At 48.5% G+C, this 17589-nt stretch overlaps 1 long non-coding RNA gene across 1 annotated transcript; it reads left to right on the top strand.

Moving 5' to 3' along the window:
* Positions 1-7479: 7479 nt before the first annotated feature.
* Positions 7480-12255, top strand: LOC132688291 (uncharacterized). The gene is made up of 3 exons (XR_009614469.3): positions 7480-7790; positions 10896-11007; positions 11288-12255. It is a non-coding gene; the product is annotated as an uncharacterized LOC132688291 (long non-coding RNA).
* The last annotated feature ends 5334 nt before the right edge of the window (positions 12256-17589 follow it).

The following is a 17589-nucleotide window of genomic DNA, read 5'->3' as shown; positions in this document are numbered from 1 at the left end:
TATCAGGTGTGGTTTTCTCAACTTGGAGCAAATCGATCGCTGAGCTGCTCTTTATTTAAGCCCAAACCCAGTGGAAGCCGCTCTCCCCAGCTCTCTTGTGCAAAGGGACCCTCGGGGCGCGGGAGCGGAGCTGTAAACCCTCGCTGCGGAAGCGAGGGCGAGGGGGGCCCAGCGCTGCCGCATTCTCGCCCCGGCGGCTGGAGTTCGGAAGCTCGGGATGTTCAAGTTCATCCCTGTCGTGTTCAGAAAGTTTTCAGTGCCTGCACGCGCGGCTCCGGCGGGGCCAGCGGGCCTCCAACGCCCGGCTTCTCGCCTTTCCGGGACAGAACGTTCCTTCCGATTCCGACCCCAGCGCGGCCCCCGGGGCTGAGTGTCGCCCCCCGGGGTGACTCACCCGGAGCCGCCGCCCACGCTGCATTTCAGTGTCGGCGCAAACCTGCACTGCACAACTGACCTCCCTCCGCCCTGCTCGCCGGACACTAGACTTCGGCCGCCAGCCCCGCGCGCTCTCGCTCCCGGAGTAAATGTCCCCAAGCGCCCCGAGTCCCCGCAGCCCCACTCCGGCTCCGGTTCCCGAGTGTCGGGAGCACACTGAAAACAACAACAAACAAACAAACAAACAAAGACACAGCCTGGCCTTAGCACCTCCGGTTCGAAAATGTGCCAGAGGGAGGCGGCGGTGACCCGAGAGGGTTCAGAGAACCCAGAGGCCACCACGGGACCCACGCGCCCCAGCTGTGCCCCGGGCCACCTCTTTGTAACTAACTACCTTGAGCCCAAGACATTTTCCCACAAAACTGCCGGGGGGAGGGGGGGGAGACGGGGTGGGGGGGTGGGGGGAGTGTAATTTAGGTAGAGGATTTTCCTGCCTCTTTTTTTGTTCGCAGGGAGGATTTCTTTCCAACTTTTCTTTTCCCCTGTCGCTGGGATGTTGTATTTGTTCTTCAGAAGTGACTTGTTCGCCTCATTTTAAATTTAATTAATCATTAATGTCTTTTGAACTCTTAAAACACGAGAATGCTCTTCTGAGCATCAGACCGACGGTTTATTTTGGAAATGCAAGAAGGAAAGGGTATCTCCAAAGGATGTGTCTTTCATGAATTCATACTATTGGGGGGCTAGGAGCTAGGGGGTTGTTGAGTCCAAGATTTAGGGGAGAGAGCGGTAGTGCTCTGGCGAATTGCACCTCCCGGTGTGGCTAACTTCAGGCCTGGTTGGGTGCGAATCTTACAGCTTGTAAGTGTGCGTATGTTTTTAAGGATTTTCCTAATAAAAATGGTCTGTGTCCTGAGGGTTAGAGAAGTCGAGTGGAAAAGAAAAGAAGTAGGGAATTACAAATGAAGTCGCCGGATATATTGAGGGCTTTTTTTTTTTTTTTTTTTTTTTTTCCGGGGGTGAAGAGGGGGAGGGAGTGGAAGCAAAAACGTGGGCATCGGAAATTGCCCCGGGCGTTCCGCAGAGCTGAGCACCCCAGAGCCCGGTCGCCGCCCGCCTCCTCCCGGCGCGCCTTCAATCCGCCCCAGAACAATGGGGGAGTTCTCGCTGCTCCCGGCGCCCAGGGGGTTCTGCCGCCCGAGGTCGGCGGGTCATCTGCGGCCTGTGCAGCGCCGGGGCTGGGCTGTGAGGCGGCGGCGGAGCAGCCAGCCGGCCCCTTGGCCCTTGCGTCCACTTGGCTGGTGGGTCCGCCGGGCTCGGAACGCGCCCCGCAAGTCCCCACGCCTGGGCTGCCGCTACAGGGTCCGCCTTTGGCCAACGCCGTCCCTCCCCCATCCCCCCCGACTGCGGACGCGGAACCCCAGTGTCACCCCGCACAGAGCTGGTGGCGAAGCTGACCGTGAACCCAGTTTGAACCCTGTCCTTAAACATCGCTCAGCAGTGCCGGGTCCCCCCACCCCCGAGCCGGGCCGGCCGCTAAAGCGCCGCCCCAAAACTGGAGAAAGGTTTACTTTTGGCGAGAGGATGAGAAATGTTTGCATTCGGAAATCCTAGAAAGGAGCCAGTTCCATTTGAGTAACCCTGTGAGGTTCATGTGGTATTTTGGTTGGTTGGTTTGGGATCACCTAATGGGGTGCTCACCTGGGACCGGGGGGGGGGGGGGGTGGGGTTGTTCTTAACTGGCAGCAAAGGGACAGGGCCGCCTTAGGGGGCCAGTCCCTTTTCCTCTTCCTGCGGGTCCGGCCGACGACCCGCCCTGCGACCCAGTCGGGTCATTCCCTGGCCCTAGAATTCCCCATCTGTAAAAGAGGGGACTTGAGCCCAAAGATCCCCGCGGTACTTTCCGCCTGAAGTTTCTCCGATTCTGGCCTCGGGAAGGGAGGCGCCCGCAGCTGCTCGAGCCCGCTGCCAGCTCGGCCTCGTGACCCTCGGCGGCCTCCCCGGTCGGTGCCCCACCGCTGCTCCCAGCGGGGCCGTCACCGGAACCCGGGCCCTCCTCCGCTCCCCGGAGCCCCCGTCCCACCCCCGCACCCCAGCTAGGAGGCCTCCCGGGGCTTCGCAGCTGCAAGCTCGCTCCTCCTCCTCCCCGCGCGGCGGGAGGCGCGGGGTCCGGCGGGGGCCGCGCCTCCGATGCCCGCCCGCCAGGGGGCGCTCCGACAGCTGCGGGTGGCGGGAGGCGGGGATCGCTGGCTGTCGTGCGGACAGGGAAGGGGACTTCTCACCCCCGCTTGGGCTCCTGCGGCGCCTCCTGGCGCGCCCCGGAGTCCTCGTGGCCTCCCAAGTCTCCGGCGTGGTCTAGATGGCCGCATCATCCCCACGTCCCCCCGGGGGTGGAGGGCGCCGCTCTGCGGGGGGGGGGGGGGGGGGGGAGGGGGGCACCTGCCCCGCCGCGCGGGGGCTGCTGGCCAGGCGGAGGCGGGGCTCGAAATTCCCGGTGAGGCGGCTGGAGGGCTTCCCCAGGGCAAGGAAGCGCTTCCCACCGCTGCGCTCCCCTTGCACCAAAGGGAGCGCGCGCGTGCAGCCCAGTGTGGGTAGGACCCGCCGGTCCACGCAGGGGTGCTACGCGGCGGGTCTGCGCGGTCAGCTCCGCGGTGCAGGAAGGGCCCTCTGCAAATCACAGGAGGCAGGTGACTGCTCTGATCTTACAGATAAAAGAAGCTTGATGCCCAGACTGGTTCGGTGACTTGTATCCGGAGGCGTCAAGGCTGTGCGCTGATTCCACTTCGCACCTTGCCCAGAGCCCGTTAGTTTCCTTGCCCTCTGCCAAACTGGGGTGTGGGGGGGCAAGGAATGGTGGGGAGACCGAGGGAGAGGTACTCACGCCAAGGTCCCTCTTGGCTGGGCCATCAAAGGCTGGCTGCGTCCCTTCCTGGAAGTCATGGGGAAGTCCTCTCCACACTGTCACCAGGCCCTGGCACGGCCGTCCCCTTCACCTCTTCAGACCTGGCCTTTACTAGTGCTCAGGGGGCGCTCTGTTCCTGTGTCCTCCCCTCCTCCAGCGTCTCTGGAAGTTACCTAGTCCTTTTATTACCCAGTCTCGGAATGTGCCCTGTCTTTCCTGCCAGGGCCCCGAATGGGATACACCAGACCTGGGCTCCTGTTCCTAAACTGGTTGCCAACCCACGTATTGGCTTGTGTGGCTTTGAGTAAGTTACACAATCCTCTGAGCCCCAGTAACATTGTCTGTCATTGTGCTCCTGCCCTGCAAATGCCTTCGGCCCCTCTCTTCCTCCATTTGTACCCTGCGGGCAATGGAACCCTCCAAGGCCAATCCTGTCTTCCACCTTCCTGGCTAGAGCCCAGGGTGCTGGAGGAAATCATGCCACAGAGGTGACAGGACCTAAGTAATTGTCCCTCCGCAAACCTACTATGGTCTCATTAACGCTCCTGCAACTCCCGTAAGTGTCTCCAGGAGGCCCCCTTTGCCAAGAGACAGTCTTTCTCCAAGCTTCTTTGAGAACATAGATGCTAACAGGGGATCGTCTACACCGTCTCACCACCAAACCTCCACACTGACTAACACCCACCCCAATCCCCCTTCTTCCCTCTTGTCACAATGGAGGAAGCCGGCAGGCAGCCCAGCACAGAGGGACCCCATCACTGCTCTGGAACTCGCCATTCCTGGGTCAAGGATGTCTCTTTCCCATCTCCCCCAACTCATCAGCCCCTCATGTGGTGGACACTGATGGGACCCCCTCCATGACTGCAGAGAACTGTAGACAGCAGCTTGTTGGGCTGAATGGCCTACTCCTTCCCAGGGTGGCCCCATCCAGTGACCCGTGCAGAGGTAGAGGTCTGGCCATCCCAGCACCCTGCTCCCCCCCCCCCCCCCCCAGCCACCTCTGGAGGGCAATCCCAGCCCTGGAGCTTCCTGTGGGGCGAGCAAAGCAGGTTGGGCCTGCATCACAGCTGAACTTGTCACTTTGCCCAGGCCTGCTCCCCCAGTTTCCTTCTCCATGTCATGGTTTGTGAGTTCAAGCCCCACATCAGGCTCCAATCAGCTCGGAACCTGCTTGGGATTCCTTCTCTCTCTCTCTCTCTCTCTCAATAAATGAATGAACAAAAAAAGATTTTAATAAAATAAAATTAAGGAATTATTGAAGTAATAAATATATCTTTATCCCTGGGACTATGGTTTCCTAAAAGGTACCTCTAAAGTTAAGAAAATAAAATACGTGCATTTGGAATCATTTTTTTAAAATTTTTTTTAACGTTTTATTCTATTTATTTTTGAGACAGAGAGAGACAGAGCATGAACAGGGGAGGGTCAGAGAGAGAGGGAGACACAGAATCTGAAACAGGCTTCAGGCTCTGAGCTGTCAGCACAGAGCCCAACGCGGGGCTCGAACTCACGGACTGCAAAATCATGACCTGAGCCGAAGTCGGCCGCTTAACTGACTGAGCCACCCAGGCACCCCTGGAATCATTTTTTGAAAGTATGCCCTTTATTTATAGAGACAATATTTATTCACTTCTTGCTCTGAAACATGGGTAAACTGGCACACTTATACTGTTTTCACCCCTGTAACTGTAAAAAAAATTAACTATTGTATGCTTTATTTTACTTTATCAAGGTTGATAATATTGACACTTTTTTTTTAAGTTTATTCATTTTGAGAGAGAGAGAGAGAGAGAGAGAGTGGGGGAAGGACAGAGAGAGAAGGAGAGAATCCCAAGCAGGCTCCAAGCTGTCAGCGCAGAGCCCGATTTGGGGTTCGAATCCACGCACTGTGACATTATGACCTGAGCTGAAGTCTGACGCTTAACTGACTGAGCCATCCGGGCACCCTTGCTTTTATTTTTATGTGATTCAACAGAGCCAAGAAATCTGAGAGCTTCATTTCTGGTCCATATTTTTAGTTGATTGGAATTCATGGACTAAATGGCCATTGTGGATACTGTTTGAAAGCATTCAAGGATGCTGTGCCTTCGACACCTTGAGAATGTCTGCCTATTGCCTTTTTAGACTTGAGGAAAATTTTGGCTGGGTATAAAATTCTTTTAGTTACACGTTTGTTTGTTTGTTTGTTTTCCACTTAGAATGTTATAGTTGTTCTGCCTTCTCCTGGCATAGGATTTTGCTAGGTCATTCTTGGATGGCATCCATTCTGCACTTCAACATCTCCTGAGTACTTTACCTCAATCACTGTCTATGTTTTATTCAACGTCTCTACTTTTTAAAAAACTGTTTTTTGGCATACCTTCATTGTCTAGTTTTTCTCCCTGGGCTTGTGCTCCTCAAGGATATCAACTGATAATAGGTAGCTGGGGAAGGATGAGTTTACAGGATGTTTATGAGGGAGTGCCCTTGGGACCACAGAAGGAAGGGGGTGAAGGAAGCAGGCTTGGGCAGAGGTTGAGAAGTCCTGTTGTGCTGCAGGCACAACATCCTTTGCTGACCCCACAGGAAACTCTGGAGCTCAGATTGCCCTCCAGAGATATCTGAGATTGGCCGGGATGACCAGGCTTCTGCCCCTTCAGAAGGAAAGCTGGCTTACCTAAAAACATCAAATCTCTTCTCTGACCCCATTTATTTTTCAGAAGAATTGCATTAGTAATTTTTCTCTCGTAATTTCTTGAGAGGTTAGGGAATGATTATTCTGACTCCTCACTTTTCTTTTAAATGAATCGGCTTTATTTTTTAGAGCAGTTTTGGGTCGATGGAAAAGTTGAACGGAAAATACAGACCTCCCATTTATCTCCTCAAGCACCGTTTCCACCCATATTTCTGCCTAATATTAATATCTTGTGTTAATGCAGCATAGTGGTTACCACTGATGAGCCAATATGGGCATTATTATTATGTAAAGTCCATAGTTTACATTAGGGTATAACACGCTTTGTGTTACACACTCGATAAGTTTTCAGAAATGTGTGTCACCATTATAGCCACACAGAAAATTTCACTGCCCTAAACACATCCATCTACTTGTCCCTCTCTCCTCTCAAGCTCCTGGTAATCACCGATCTTTTTGCTGTCTCCATTTTTGCCTTTTTCAGAATATCATATAGTTGGATTTCAGAATATCATATAGCGTTGCTGTTTTACATTCGATTCTTTCACTTAGCAATATGCATTTAAGATTTCTCCATGTCTTTTCATGGCTTCATAGCTCGTTTCTTTTTTTTTAAGGTGTGTGTGTGTGTGTGTGTGTGTGTGTGTGTGTGTGTTTTGAGAGAGAAAGTGCACATGCATGAGTGAGCAAGATCGGGGGAGAGGCAGAGAGAGAGGGAGAGAGAATCCCAGGCAGGCTCCGTGCTGTCAGCGCAGAGCCGAATGCAGGGCTCGACCTCGGGAACTGTGGGATCATGACCTGACCCGAAATCAAGAGTCGGACACTTAACCAACTGAGCCACCCAAGGGCCCTTCGTTTCTTTTCACTGGTGAACAATATCCTGTTGTCTGGATGTATCGAAGTCGGTTGGTGTTACCTACTGGGTTGCATCCAATTTGGGCAATAAATTGTAAATAAAGCTATTATAAATATTCATATGCAGATTTTGTGTGGGCATAATTTTCCATCTTATGTAGGCAAATACAAAGCCGTGCAATCACTGGGTCATTTGATGAGAATATGTTTATTTTTGTAAGAAACTACATTTTGTCTCCCAAAGTGGTTGTATCATTTTGTATTTCCACCCACAATGGATGAGAATTTCTGTTCTCTATATCCTTGCCAGCATTTGGTGAGGTCTACTCCTACCTTCTTAATAAGATTTCTAAACTAATTCTAAATTTGCTTTCCCTTTCGCTCCTTTTAAAATAGATTTTTTTTTTTTAAATTAGGAAACACCTTCAACATATTGGAAAGCAAAGAAACCATTAAGAGACACCTGTACCTCTACTATCCAGAGGTGTTAGCACAAATAATTATTTTAATAAAATATTGCAGAGACAGTTAAGTCTTCCCATTTTATTTTAATTTATTTTAATTAATGGCCTATTTTTACATGGTAAGTTAGATCCTATTTTCCATCCTTCATCTTTGCTTTTTTTTTTTTTTTTTTTTTTTTCCTCATTTCTGGTCTTCTCTTGGATTGTATTTTCTACATTTCCTCCCCTCATTCTTTTATTGATTTGTACATTATGGATTGAATATACATATCAAACCATTCTTCTGATGGTTGTGGTAGATTACGACACTCGTGGCCCTCCGTGAAGCAGTGCCACCTGGTATCTTTCCGTATCTTTCATAATCTTTCACGTTGTGCGGCCAATCTCTAGAACTCCTCCCATCTTGCAAAACTGAAACTCTGTACTTGTTACACAGTGATTCCCCAGCCTCCCCCCCAGCCACCGGCAAGTGTCACTCTACTCTCCGTCCCTGTGAATTTGACCACTCTGGGCACCTCAGGTAAGCAGACTCACACAGTACCTGTCTTTTTGCGTCTGATGTATTTCCTTCGGCGTTATGTCCTCGAGGTTCATCCCAGTTGTAGCCCGTGTCTGGATTTCCTTCGTTTGTAAGGGTGAAGGATGGTCCACTGACTCGCTTCTGCCTGTTGGCTATTATGAATAACGCTGCTGTGAGCGATCTTTCTTTCCATTCTTTTGGCGATAGATCCAGAAAGGGAATTGCTGGATCCAGAATTTTCCATAGGGAAACTCTGTGTTTAATTAGTTGAGGTGCCGCTTCTCGGATTGGTAACTATTCTGTTTCCCACAGCAGCTCCGTCGTTTTACGTTCCTACCAACAGGGCACAAGGGCTTGTTATTTTAATTTTGGTGGGGGGGGAGGGGCAGAGAGAGAGAATGGGAGAGAGAGGATCTCAAGCAGGCTCCACACCCAGGGCGGCCCGACGTGGGGCTCGATCTCACGACCTTCAGATCACAGACTGGGGCCGAAATCCAGAGTCAGATGCTCAACCGACTGGGCCCCCCGGACTTGTTGTTATTATTTTTTTTTATAGTGGGCCATCCTGACGGGCCAGTCAGTTCAACATTTAATTTAATTTTATTTTATTATTATTATTTTTTTAATGTTTATTTATTTTTGAGACAGAGAGAGACAGAGCATGAACAGGGGAGGGGCAGAGAGAGAGGGAGACACAGAATCTGAAGCAGGCTCCAGGCTCTGAGCCGTCAGCACAGAGCCCGACGCGGGGCTCGAACTCACGGACCTCGAGATCGTGACCTGAGCCGAAGTCGGCCGCTTAACCGACTGAGCCACCCAGGCGCCCCCAACATTTAATTTTAAAAACTGAACCAAAATTTCGATTTCCGGTCAATGCTCTGAAGATCTTGACCTGTTCTATACCCATAGGACCCTTTCTCCATTTCCACCGTCGTAGCCGTAAGGCCAGGCAGATACCTCCACGGACAGGTCTCTACTAAAAATGTGCCTTCAGAGATCGATACTTCCTTTACACGGAGAAAGCATGGCTAGAAACGGATGGAAACCACACCCAGGAGTGCAAGGGCCCTACAGTAAATTGCTCGGGGAATTGAAAGAGCTTTTGAAGTAACAGGTGGCAGTTTGAGAGCCTTTGAACCAGACTTTACTTATTGGCTAAAAAGGAATCTTGTTGTTTTAATCAAAGAGAAAATGTGCAGTGGTATCTGGGGGGGGGGGGGCAGGGGGACGGTGGTTCTCATAACCTGTATCCCAAGTGTCTGCAGACACATCGAATATTTCAAAGTGATTCCTCTTAAAGTGGCAGGAAAGTGACTGGCCGTAGTATTTGGCTGAGCAACCGCCAGATTTTCTGGAGTCATACGGCGATGTCTCTCAGACCAGACCCATTGAAATATAACAAGTGATCCCTCTGAGATCTTGAAATACGTTCAACGGGCATGTTCTCTGCAGTCAGGTGATTTGGTACCGTGTTTTAGTGAATCGTCACCAGAGTCTCCAAACTGCTTTAAAAAAAAAAAAAAAAAAAAAAAGCAAATGCACACTATCCCTTGCCCCTTTTCTCATCCAAAAAGGCTGCTGATTCCACAGGCTTCCATACCATGCCTCACTGCCCCTCGCTTCTCCCCGGCAATGCCCCGCGACATTCTCTTCACTATTGATGTGCCCCCCCTCTTCCGTTTCTGACCTTTCTTTTCCATATTCCACTCTTTCTCCCTCTGGAAATCATCTCTGCAACCTATTCCTCATTTTCAATTCCCTGCAGTCACCAGACAGGCCGAAGTAATAGACAAGTCCGTTTCCTGTCGTCATACACGCTACACCCTTCTCCCCGGCTTTGCAAAGTACATTAAGGAAAAATCGGCCGTACGAGGAATCGTTTGGTGGTTGTTGTTGTTGTTGTTTCCTTTGGATTTCCATCAGCACTTTGTGAATTTCTTAACTTTCAGGGGGAAACCTGCCTGAAATCTGGACACCCAGGGCTTTCTGTGAACACTGAGAGTACAAGTAATGATGCCGACGTTCATAAGCCATCCATGGAAATGACTTATGTCACTGAATGGTGGGCTTTGTCTCCACAGTGTCCTGCTCAGCTTTCACACGTGCACAGGCTATTGTCAGACGTTCAACCCCATTTCCGTCTGGCAGACAAAAAGCACAAATGTGAACCCTCCAAAAAAAAAAATAATAATAATAAAAGAGGTTGGTTTATAAAACCCAGAGCTGGCTCTTCAGTTGGTTTAAGAGTTTGTCCGGAGGCGGGGCGGGGGAGGGGCCCTGGGGGGCTCAGTCGGTTGAGCGTCCGACTTCGGCTCAGGTCATGATCTCACAGTCCGTGAGTTCGAGCCCCGCCTCGGGCTCTGTGCTCACAGCTCGGAGCCCGGAGCCTGCTTCCTATTCCGTGTCTCCCTCGCTCTCTGTGCCCCTCCCCTGCTCATGCCCTGTCTCTCTCCCAAAAATAAATAAATATTTTTTTAAAAAATCTTAAAAAGAAAAAAAAGAATTTATCTGGAGGAGGTTAACAGTGTGTTAGGAGGAACACACTCCGTGTTGGAGTAACGATATTCTGCTGGGATTGCTTTTCTAGTCATCGCCGCCACGTCAACGAACATTTGGCCCCCGCGCTCTGTTCTGCCATCCGAATTAGTGGTGCTCGCCAACGCCACTTTCAGCGGGCCCCCTCCCCGCTCAGAGACGCCCCCCCCTCCCCCCGTGGGTTTTAGCTGTGCAAGTCGTAGCTCCCAACCTTGATTTCATCTGCAGAACAAGTATCTGGCTCAGTCACCTGCCAACCCAGGACTCTGGAGAAGGTGACTAACGAATGTCTTGATGCCTCAGTTTCCATCTGTGAAATGGGGCTGGTAATGCCATATGGCTCAGAGCAGTGCTAGACCTAAGCCAGCATTCGATGGATGCTAGCTCTTCCCGCCATTACGTAAATGATTGCTGTGCATGCCCCCCCACCCCTCCCACCCCCCGCCCCGCGCTCTCGTCTGTACAGTGGCTCATGACACCCACTGATTTTCAGGTAAGGAAGTGGGAAGAGGGTACCTTCTGAACCTCTGGGATCGAAAACACGCTCAGACATTCTGATCTACCTCCTAGGAAAGGCTCCCGCCCTCCCTCCAGGGACATGCCTCCAGGAACATCACCGGCTTGAACTCCTGTTCCAAATACCTGCTCTGAAACTCGGTCACCAGTGAGACCACTAGGACTGGTAAGAAACCATCGAGAGGGGTCCAAAGTAAATGGGAAAACAGCACCTACCACCCCAGGGCTAGCATTTCCTTGTGCTGTCGGATCTCCTGGGAAAACTGGATTCTTAGGTGAAATTGCCTGCATCTTAAATGTGAACATGATTTCAAATGTTACATTTTTGAAATAGAATTTGAAGGGAGCCCCAAGAAGCATTAATAGGTGAGCCCCAAACATGTACATCAGGCCTCTGTAACTCCAACTTCCGACCTCTGGCCTGTACAAACCCCTGTTCCTTCCAGAGAGTTCCTGACGACAAAGAGAAAATGACAATGTTGGAGTCGAGAGGACTTCCGTGTGCACTACTGAGACAAAGAACTCCTTTTTAAGGAAGACGATGCTGCTTTCCAACGATGTGAACGGACTTGCCCAAGGTCATCTAGACTTCAACAAAGAGGCGAAGCAGGCTGTTACCCACCCCCCCGCCCCCACCCATTCTACCACACGGGGGCCTCCCCAGTCTAGGTCTGCCCTTAGGGGGGGTGCACAAACCACTCCCGTGTTGGGCATTTTGTTCTGTTTGTGCATCTCCCAGCCCACAGCCCAGGGACCAACTCTACCCCTTTGTCAGCCCTCTTTAGCCCTGACCCTGGTGCCTGCCATAATCCTAGGCAAGTGGCCAACAAATTGTTGTGGCTCAAAGGAATTGAAGTAATTAAGCCCGTCGGGTTATTGTATTAAAGTAACAACTTACTTGATATGTACGGATAATGTCAGATCTGCTTTAGATCCCCTGGATTCTAAAGTAAATGAGTTTCTGGATCCTTCACTAGCTCAAAACCTTCATTCATTCATTCATTTGTCCGTTCATTTGGCCTTTCTTGAGCTGCCCCTTGGGCTAGGCACTGTGTTAGGGACAGACACACAGTCCAGTCCATAGAAGAATCTTGACAGTGTTAAGTGTAGATATTATGAAGGCATATGTTCATTGTAAAAGAGAAAAAAAAAACCATACCAATTTAAACACGAGGATGGAAAACGAATTCAGATGGAAACTGAGACAGCTGTATACAAGGAAGTTCTCTCCCTCTCTCTCAGCCCCCCTATCCCTTTCTGGTAGCTCAGAAACACACAGTTATTTCCTAAAGCAACGGAGGAAGGCTGCATAATTCCTGCATGGCGAGTTGGCATTGTAGGGGCATAGATCTGGAAGGGGCCTTCGGGATCTCTTTGCCCCATCTAAGAAGGATTTACTGACTTTTTTTTTTTAACTTGAGAGAGAGCATGTGTGCATGTGAGCAGGGGAGGAGCAGCAAGAAAGAGAGAGAGAGAGAGAGAGAGAGAATCCCAACACTGTCAGCACAGAGCCTGATGTGGGGCTGGAACCCACGAACCCCGAGCTCATGGCTTCAGCAGAAATCAAGAGTCGGATGCTTAACCGACTGAGCCACCCGGGAGCCCCGGATTTACTGACTTTTTAAAGCAGCGTTTTATGACCTGCCATCTGCCTTTGGCTTTAATGATCCCAGAACATAAACACAGATACCGAGTAATGGTTCGAGCAGTCAGATCCCGTTGTGTGATCCCAGAGGACATTTATTTTCGTGAATCTGGGCTCAGGGATGTGATCTGGCAGAGTCCAGCCAGCATCTGGCAGCTCCCGTATCTGGTTCACTTCATCTGTTTGGCCTTTAAATGTTAGGTTTGAGGTCCCTACTTCTTTTCTCTCGACACGGTCTCCCTAGGTGACCTCATTAAAACGCATGGGTTAGAATACCACCTACGTTTCAAAGGCTTCCAAATTTACATCTGTAGCTCAGTCTTCTTTTTGTTGCCAGGGCTGACGTCAGAGAAATGACTGCCTGTTGTCTCTTCGAGGACGTTTATGGTCGTGGGTCTCACATTCAGGTTTTTCAGCCATTGCGAGTTTATTTTTGTGAATGGTGTTACGAGAGCGGTCCAGTTCATTCTTTGGCGTGTCACCGTCCCGCTTTCCCGGCACCATTTGTTGAAGAGATTGTCTTTTCCCCATCCCATATTCTCGCCTCCTCCTTTATCAAAGGTTAATTGACTATGTAATTGTGGGTTTATTTCTGGGTGCTCTATTCCGTTCCATTGATCTGTGTGTCTATTCCAGCTCAGTCCCCTCGTGTCTGAGCCACAGTGTTACATTCTGCTCCCTACTCAACATTTCCACTTGGGGGGTCTTAGGGTTATTTCAAGACACATCGACATAGCCCTTTCTCCCCGCCCAGGTTTCCCTCTCCATCGTAATGGCGCCGTTGTCTATTCGTATCATTTTCTCATAGAAAACTGGAAGCTCTCCTCAAGTTCTCCCTTGCCTGTTTCCTCATCCATCCAGTCGACCCATCAGGAAGTCCCACCACATCCTCCACCCCCAACACAGCCATGTCTCCCTCTTGTCCGCACCCTTCCTGTCAACCGCCATAGTCCAGACCACCATAACCTCTCTTGGACTGTAGCAAACATCCCCCTAGTTGGCCTCCATGCTTCCATAATACCATTCTCTAATCAGTTCTCAAGTTAGCAACAAATGATGTTAGAAGTCCAAACTGGGTCACCCCTCAACTTGCCCATCGAACTTCAAGTGGCCTCCAACTGCCCTCCAGCTCGCCTGCCTTGTCTTGTGCCCTCCTCTCCTTATTCGTGGTCCTGAAGTCTCGATGGCTCCCTTAGGTGCTGCAAGTATGTTTCTACACCATGGTCTTTGTCAATGCTGCCCACTAGGCTGCATTTTTTTGTCCCCACTCTTTACACTGGGACCTCCTTTCCAGCCTTGGTCTCACTCAAATACCCAAGTTCATGGAGACTTTCTCTGGCACGCAAGAAAGATACTAGAAAAATAGCACTCCAGGACCCCAGTAGGTTCCTGTCATTCTCTATATTAGATTAGCCTTTCCCCCTTTTCAAGGCACACATTAGAAATGGCAATTGTCTCAGTGACTTGTTTTCTGGTGTCTTCCCCTAGAAGAGAAGCCATATGAAGGTGGAGACTGTGTCTCATTTGTTATAATATCCCTAGTATTTATGTCACATAGAAGGTACTCGGAAAATGTGGCCGGTCTTCTTAACATGAACAAGTAGTAAGACTAGAGGGAAACTGGAGCAAAATGGTGGATTAAGAAGCTCCAAGCTCTTGGTCAACCACAGAAAACAAACAAACAAATCAGAAACTGACTGACTTAACTTTGTCAGAACTCAGGGCAGGAGGGTGGAGGGAGTCCAATTTTTAAATCAAGTGAATGTCAAATTAAAAAAAAAAAAGACAGCAAGAAAAAAGAAAGGAGAAGGAAAGAAGAGAAAAGAAAAAGAAAAGAAACTATCTTCAAAGCGGTAGGAACGTTTTATGGCATTCTTCCTTGGCCTTACCCCGCCCCTCCCTGGCACAGTAGAAGTTTTGGTCTTAAAGTAGCAGCAGCCTGTGTTCCCAGTTTGGGACCTCAGTCCTTCGAAGCAGAGGGAGCAGAACAGACCTCATTCCCAAGTTATTGTCTATATCTATTCTAATCTCTCTGGGGGATACTTGAAGGACTGATACAAGACATTTCTTTCTTTTCTAATTTAATTTTTTATTTTTTTAAATTTACAAACAAATTAGCATATAGTGCAACAATGATTTCAAGAGTTAGATTCCTTAGTGCCCCTTCCCCATTTAGCCCATCCCCCTGCCTGCAACCCCTCCAGCAACCTTCAGTTTATTCTCCATATTTGAGTCTCTTCTGTTTTGTCCCCCTCCCTGTTTTTATATTATTTTTGTTTCCCTTCCCTTATGTTCATCTGTTTTGTCTCTTAACGTCCTCATATGAGTGAAGCAAGACATTTATTTCTGTCTCACGTAGCTTGGAACTGGGGTGAGAAGAACGATGGACACAGCTCATGAAAGCAGCAAGGTGGACTAGAGACCCACGGCTCTCTGGGGCAAGAAGTTGTGGGTTGTGACATAAAATGGATGACCTAAGACCTGGAAGGAAAGCTGGGGTGAGATTCTTTGGGAAACTAAGTCATTCAAAAGCCACCATACATGAGAGGAGATTGAAAGCCATGCACATCCCCAGGGCAAGAGGCATGCTCAGAAAAGACCTCAGAAGACTTTAAGATTTCACCTTGAGCGAGGGGCACCTAGGTGGCTCAGTTGGTTAAACGCCTGACTTTGGCTCAGGTCATGATCTTGCAGTTTGTGAGTTCGAGCCCCATACTGGGCTCTGGGCCGACAGCTCAGAGCCTGGAGCCTGCTTCAGATTCTGCGTCTCCCTCTCTCTCTGCCCCTAATCCACTCGCACTCTGTCTCTGTCTCTCTCAAAAATAAAGAAACATTAAAAAAATTTAAAAAAAAGATTTCGTCTTGAGCTAATCCCTAGCTTCAGTGCAAGTCTAGCTTAGTGCTGGCAAAGCGTTCCAGCCGAGAGCCAATTTACAAAGACTAGGAGGGCTATTTTAGTTTTCTGTATGTGTGTGAGTGTTTGCTCCTGGTAGTCAAGGAAATCTCTAGCAAAACATTAGCCGAACAAGAGCAAAAGGAACAGACTTTAGTGATCACATATGATAAGGAATAGTTGTTGTAAAAATGGTTTCGAAAATCACAAAACAGATGGGCTATTATAGCCTTCGTCAATAAGAACAAACACAATAGAGCAATCTAAAGGTCCCAAAACATTCTGAGGAAGACAGAGGAGCTGATCTTCAGAGTTACAACATTGTAATAGTCAAACATGCAATTTTCAACAAAAAGTCACAAGGCATACAGAGAAACAGTAAAATCTAGCCCACTCGAAGGAACGAAATAAACTGACAGAAACTGTCCTGAGGAATGCCAGCCATCAGACTTCCTAGGACGAGGCTTTAAAACAACTGTCTGCAATATGAATGAAAGGAAAATATGGGCAAAGAACTAAAGGAAATCATAAAAAGATGCATTAACAAAGTGAGAATATCATTACAGAGAGAAAGGATTAATAAGGACTGAACAGAAATTCCAGAGCTGAAAAGTAAAATCATTAACATTAAAAATTCACTAGAGGGGCTCAACAACAGATTTGAGCAGCCAGAGAAAAAGAATCAGCAAACTTAAAGACATGACATTTGAAATTCCAAGTATGAAGGAGAAATAAAAAAGAATGAAGAAAAGTGAACGGAGCCTAAGGGACACCATCCAGTGGATAAACCAACATCACATTATGGGAGTCCAAGAATGAGGATGGAGAGAGAGAGAAGAAGGGGCAGGAAGATTATTTGAAGAATTAATCACCAAAACCAGCTCAAATTTGGGGCGCCTGGGTGGCTCAGTCAGTTGAGCATCCGACTTCAGCTCAGGTCATGATCTCACAGCTTGTGGGTTCAAGCCCCGTGTTGGGCTCTGTGCTGATGGCTCAGAGCCTGAAGCCTGCTTTGGATTCTGTGTCTGCCCCTCTCTCGACCCCTAACCCACTCACATTCTGTCTCTGTCTCTCTCAAAAATAAACATTTAAAAAATTTTTTTTTAAAAAACCAGCTCAAATTTGATGAAAGATCTGAGCATACAAAGCCAACAAGCTCAATAAACTCCAAGTAGAATAAACTCAAAGGGACCCGCGCAAGTCACATTATAATCCAACTGACAAAAAACCAAGGAGAAAATCTTGAAAGCCACAAGAGAAATGACTTAACGCATATGAGCGACCTTTAATAAGATCACTTGTTGATTTCTCCACAGAAACTTGGGACACAAGAAGGCTAGGGGGTGATCTATTTAAAGAGCTGAAATAAAAACAATTGTCAACCAAGAATTCTATATCTGCCAAGAACGTCCTTCAAAAATGAGGGAGAAATTAAAGCATTCCCAGACAAACAGGAGCGGAGAGAGTTTGTTCGCACTAGACCCGCTCTGCAAGAACAGCAAAGGGACTCCTTCGGGTTCAAATGGAAGAATGCTTGGAGGCAGCTTGGAGCTGTAGAAAGAAATAAAGAACTCCAAGAAAGGTTAATACATGGGCAAATATAAAAGCCAGTATTATTGTAAGTTTGGTTGATAACTCCACTATTCTACATGATTTAAGAGACAAATGGATAAATATAAATATTTATATTGTTGGACACACGATGTATAAAGGGGTAATTTGCAATATCAATAACAGAAAGAGGTGGAAAAGGAGCTGTAGAGGAGCTAAGTTTTTTTTTAATTTTTTAAAAAATTATTTTAAATGTTTATTTTGAGAGAGAGAGTGAGAGAAAGGTCATGAGTGCAGGAGAGGCATAGAGAGAGGGAGATACAGAATCTGAAGCAGGATCTAGGCTCTGAGCTGTCAGCACAGAGCCCAACGCGGGCCTCAAACTCATGAACCATGAGATCATGACCTGAGCCGAAGTTGGACACTTAACCGACTGAGCCACCCAGGCGCCCCAAGTTTTAATACATTTAAAAAGATTAATATCATGCAGAGTATTTTTTTCCATTACAATGGAATGACATCAGGAGTCAATAGCAGAAGGAAATTAGGAAAATTCACAAATACGTGGAAATTAAATAACACATTCCTAAACAGCAAATAGGTCGACAAGGGAAATTTAAAATACCTTCAGACAAATGAAAATGACAAACAACATAGCA

Source organism: Panthera onca, chromosome E1, assembly GCF_046562875.1.
Source record: "Panthera onca isolate mPanOnc1 chromosome E1, mPanOnc1 haplotype 2, whole genome shotgun sequence".
Classification (NCBI taxonomy): domain Eukaryota; kingdom Metazoa; phylum Chordata; class Mammalia; order Carnivora; family Felidae; genus Panthera; species Panthera onca.
This window is presented reverse-complemented; position numbering and strand designations above follow the sequence as displayed.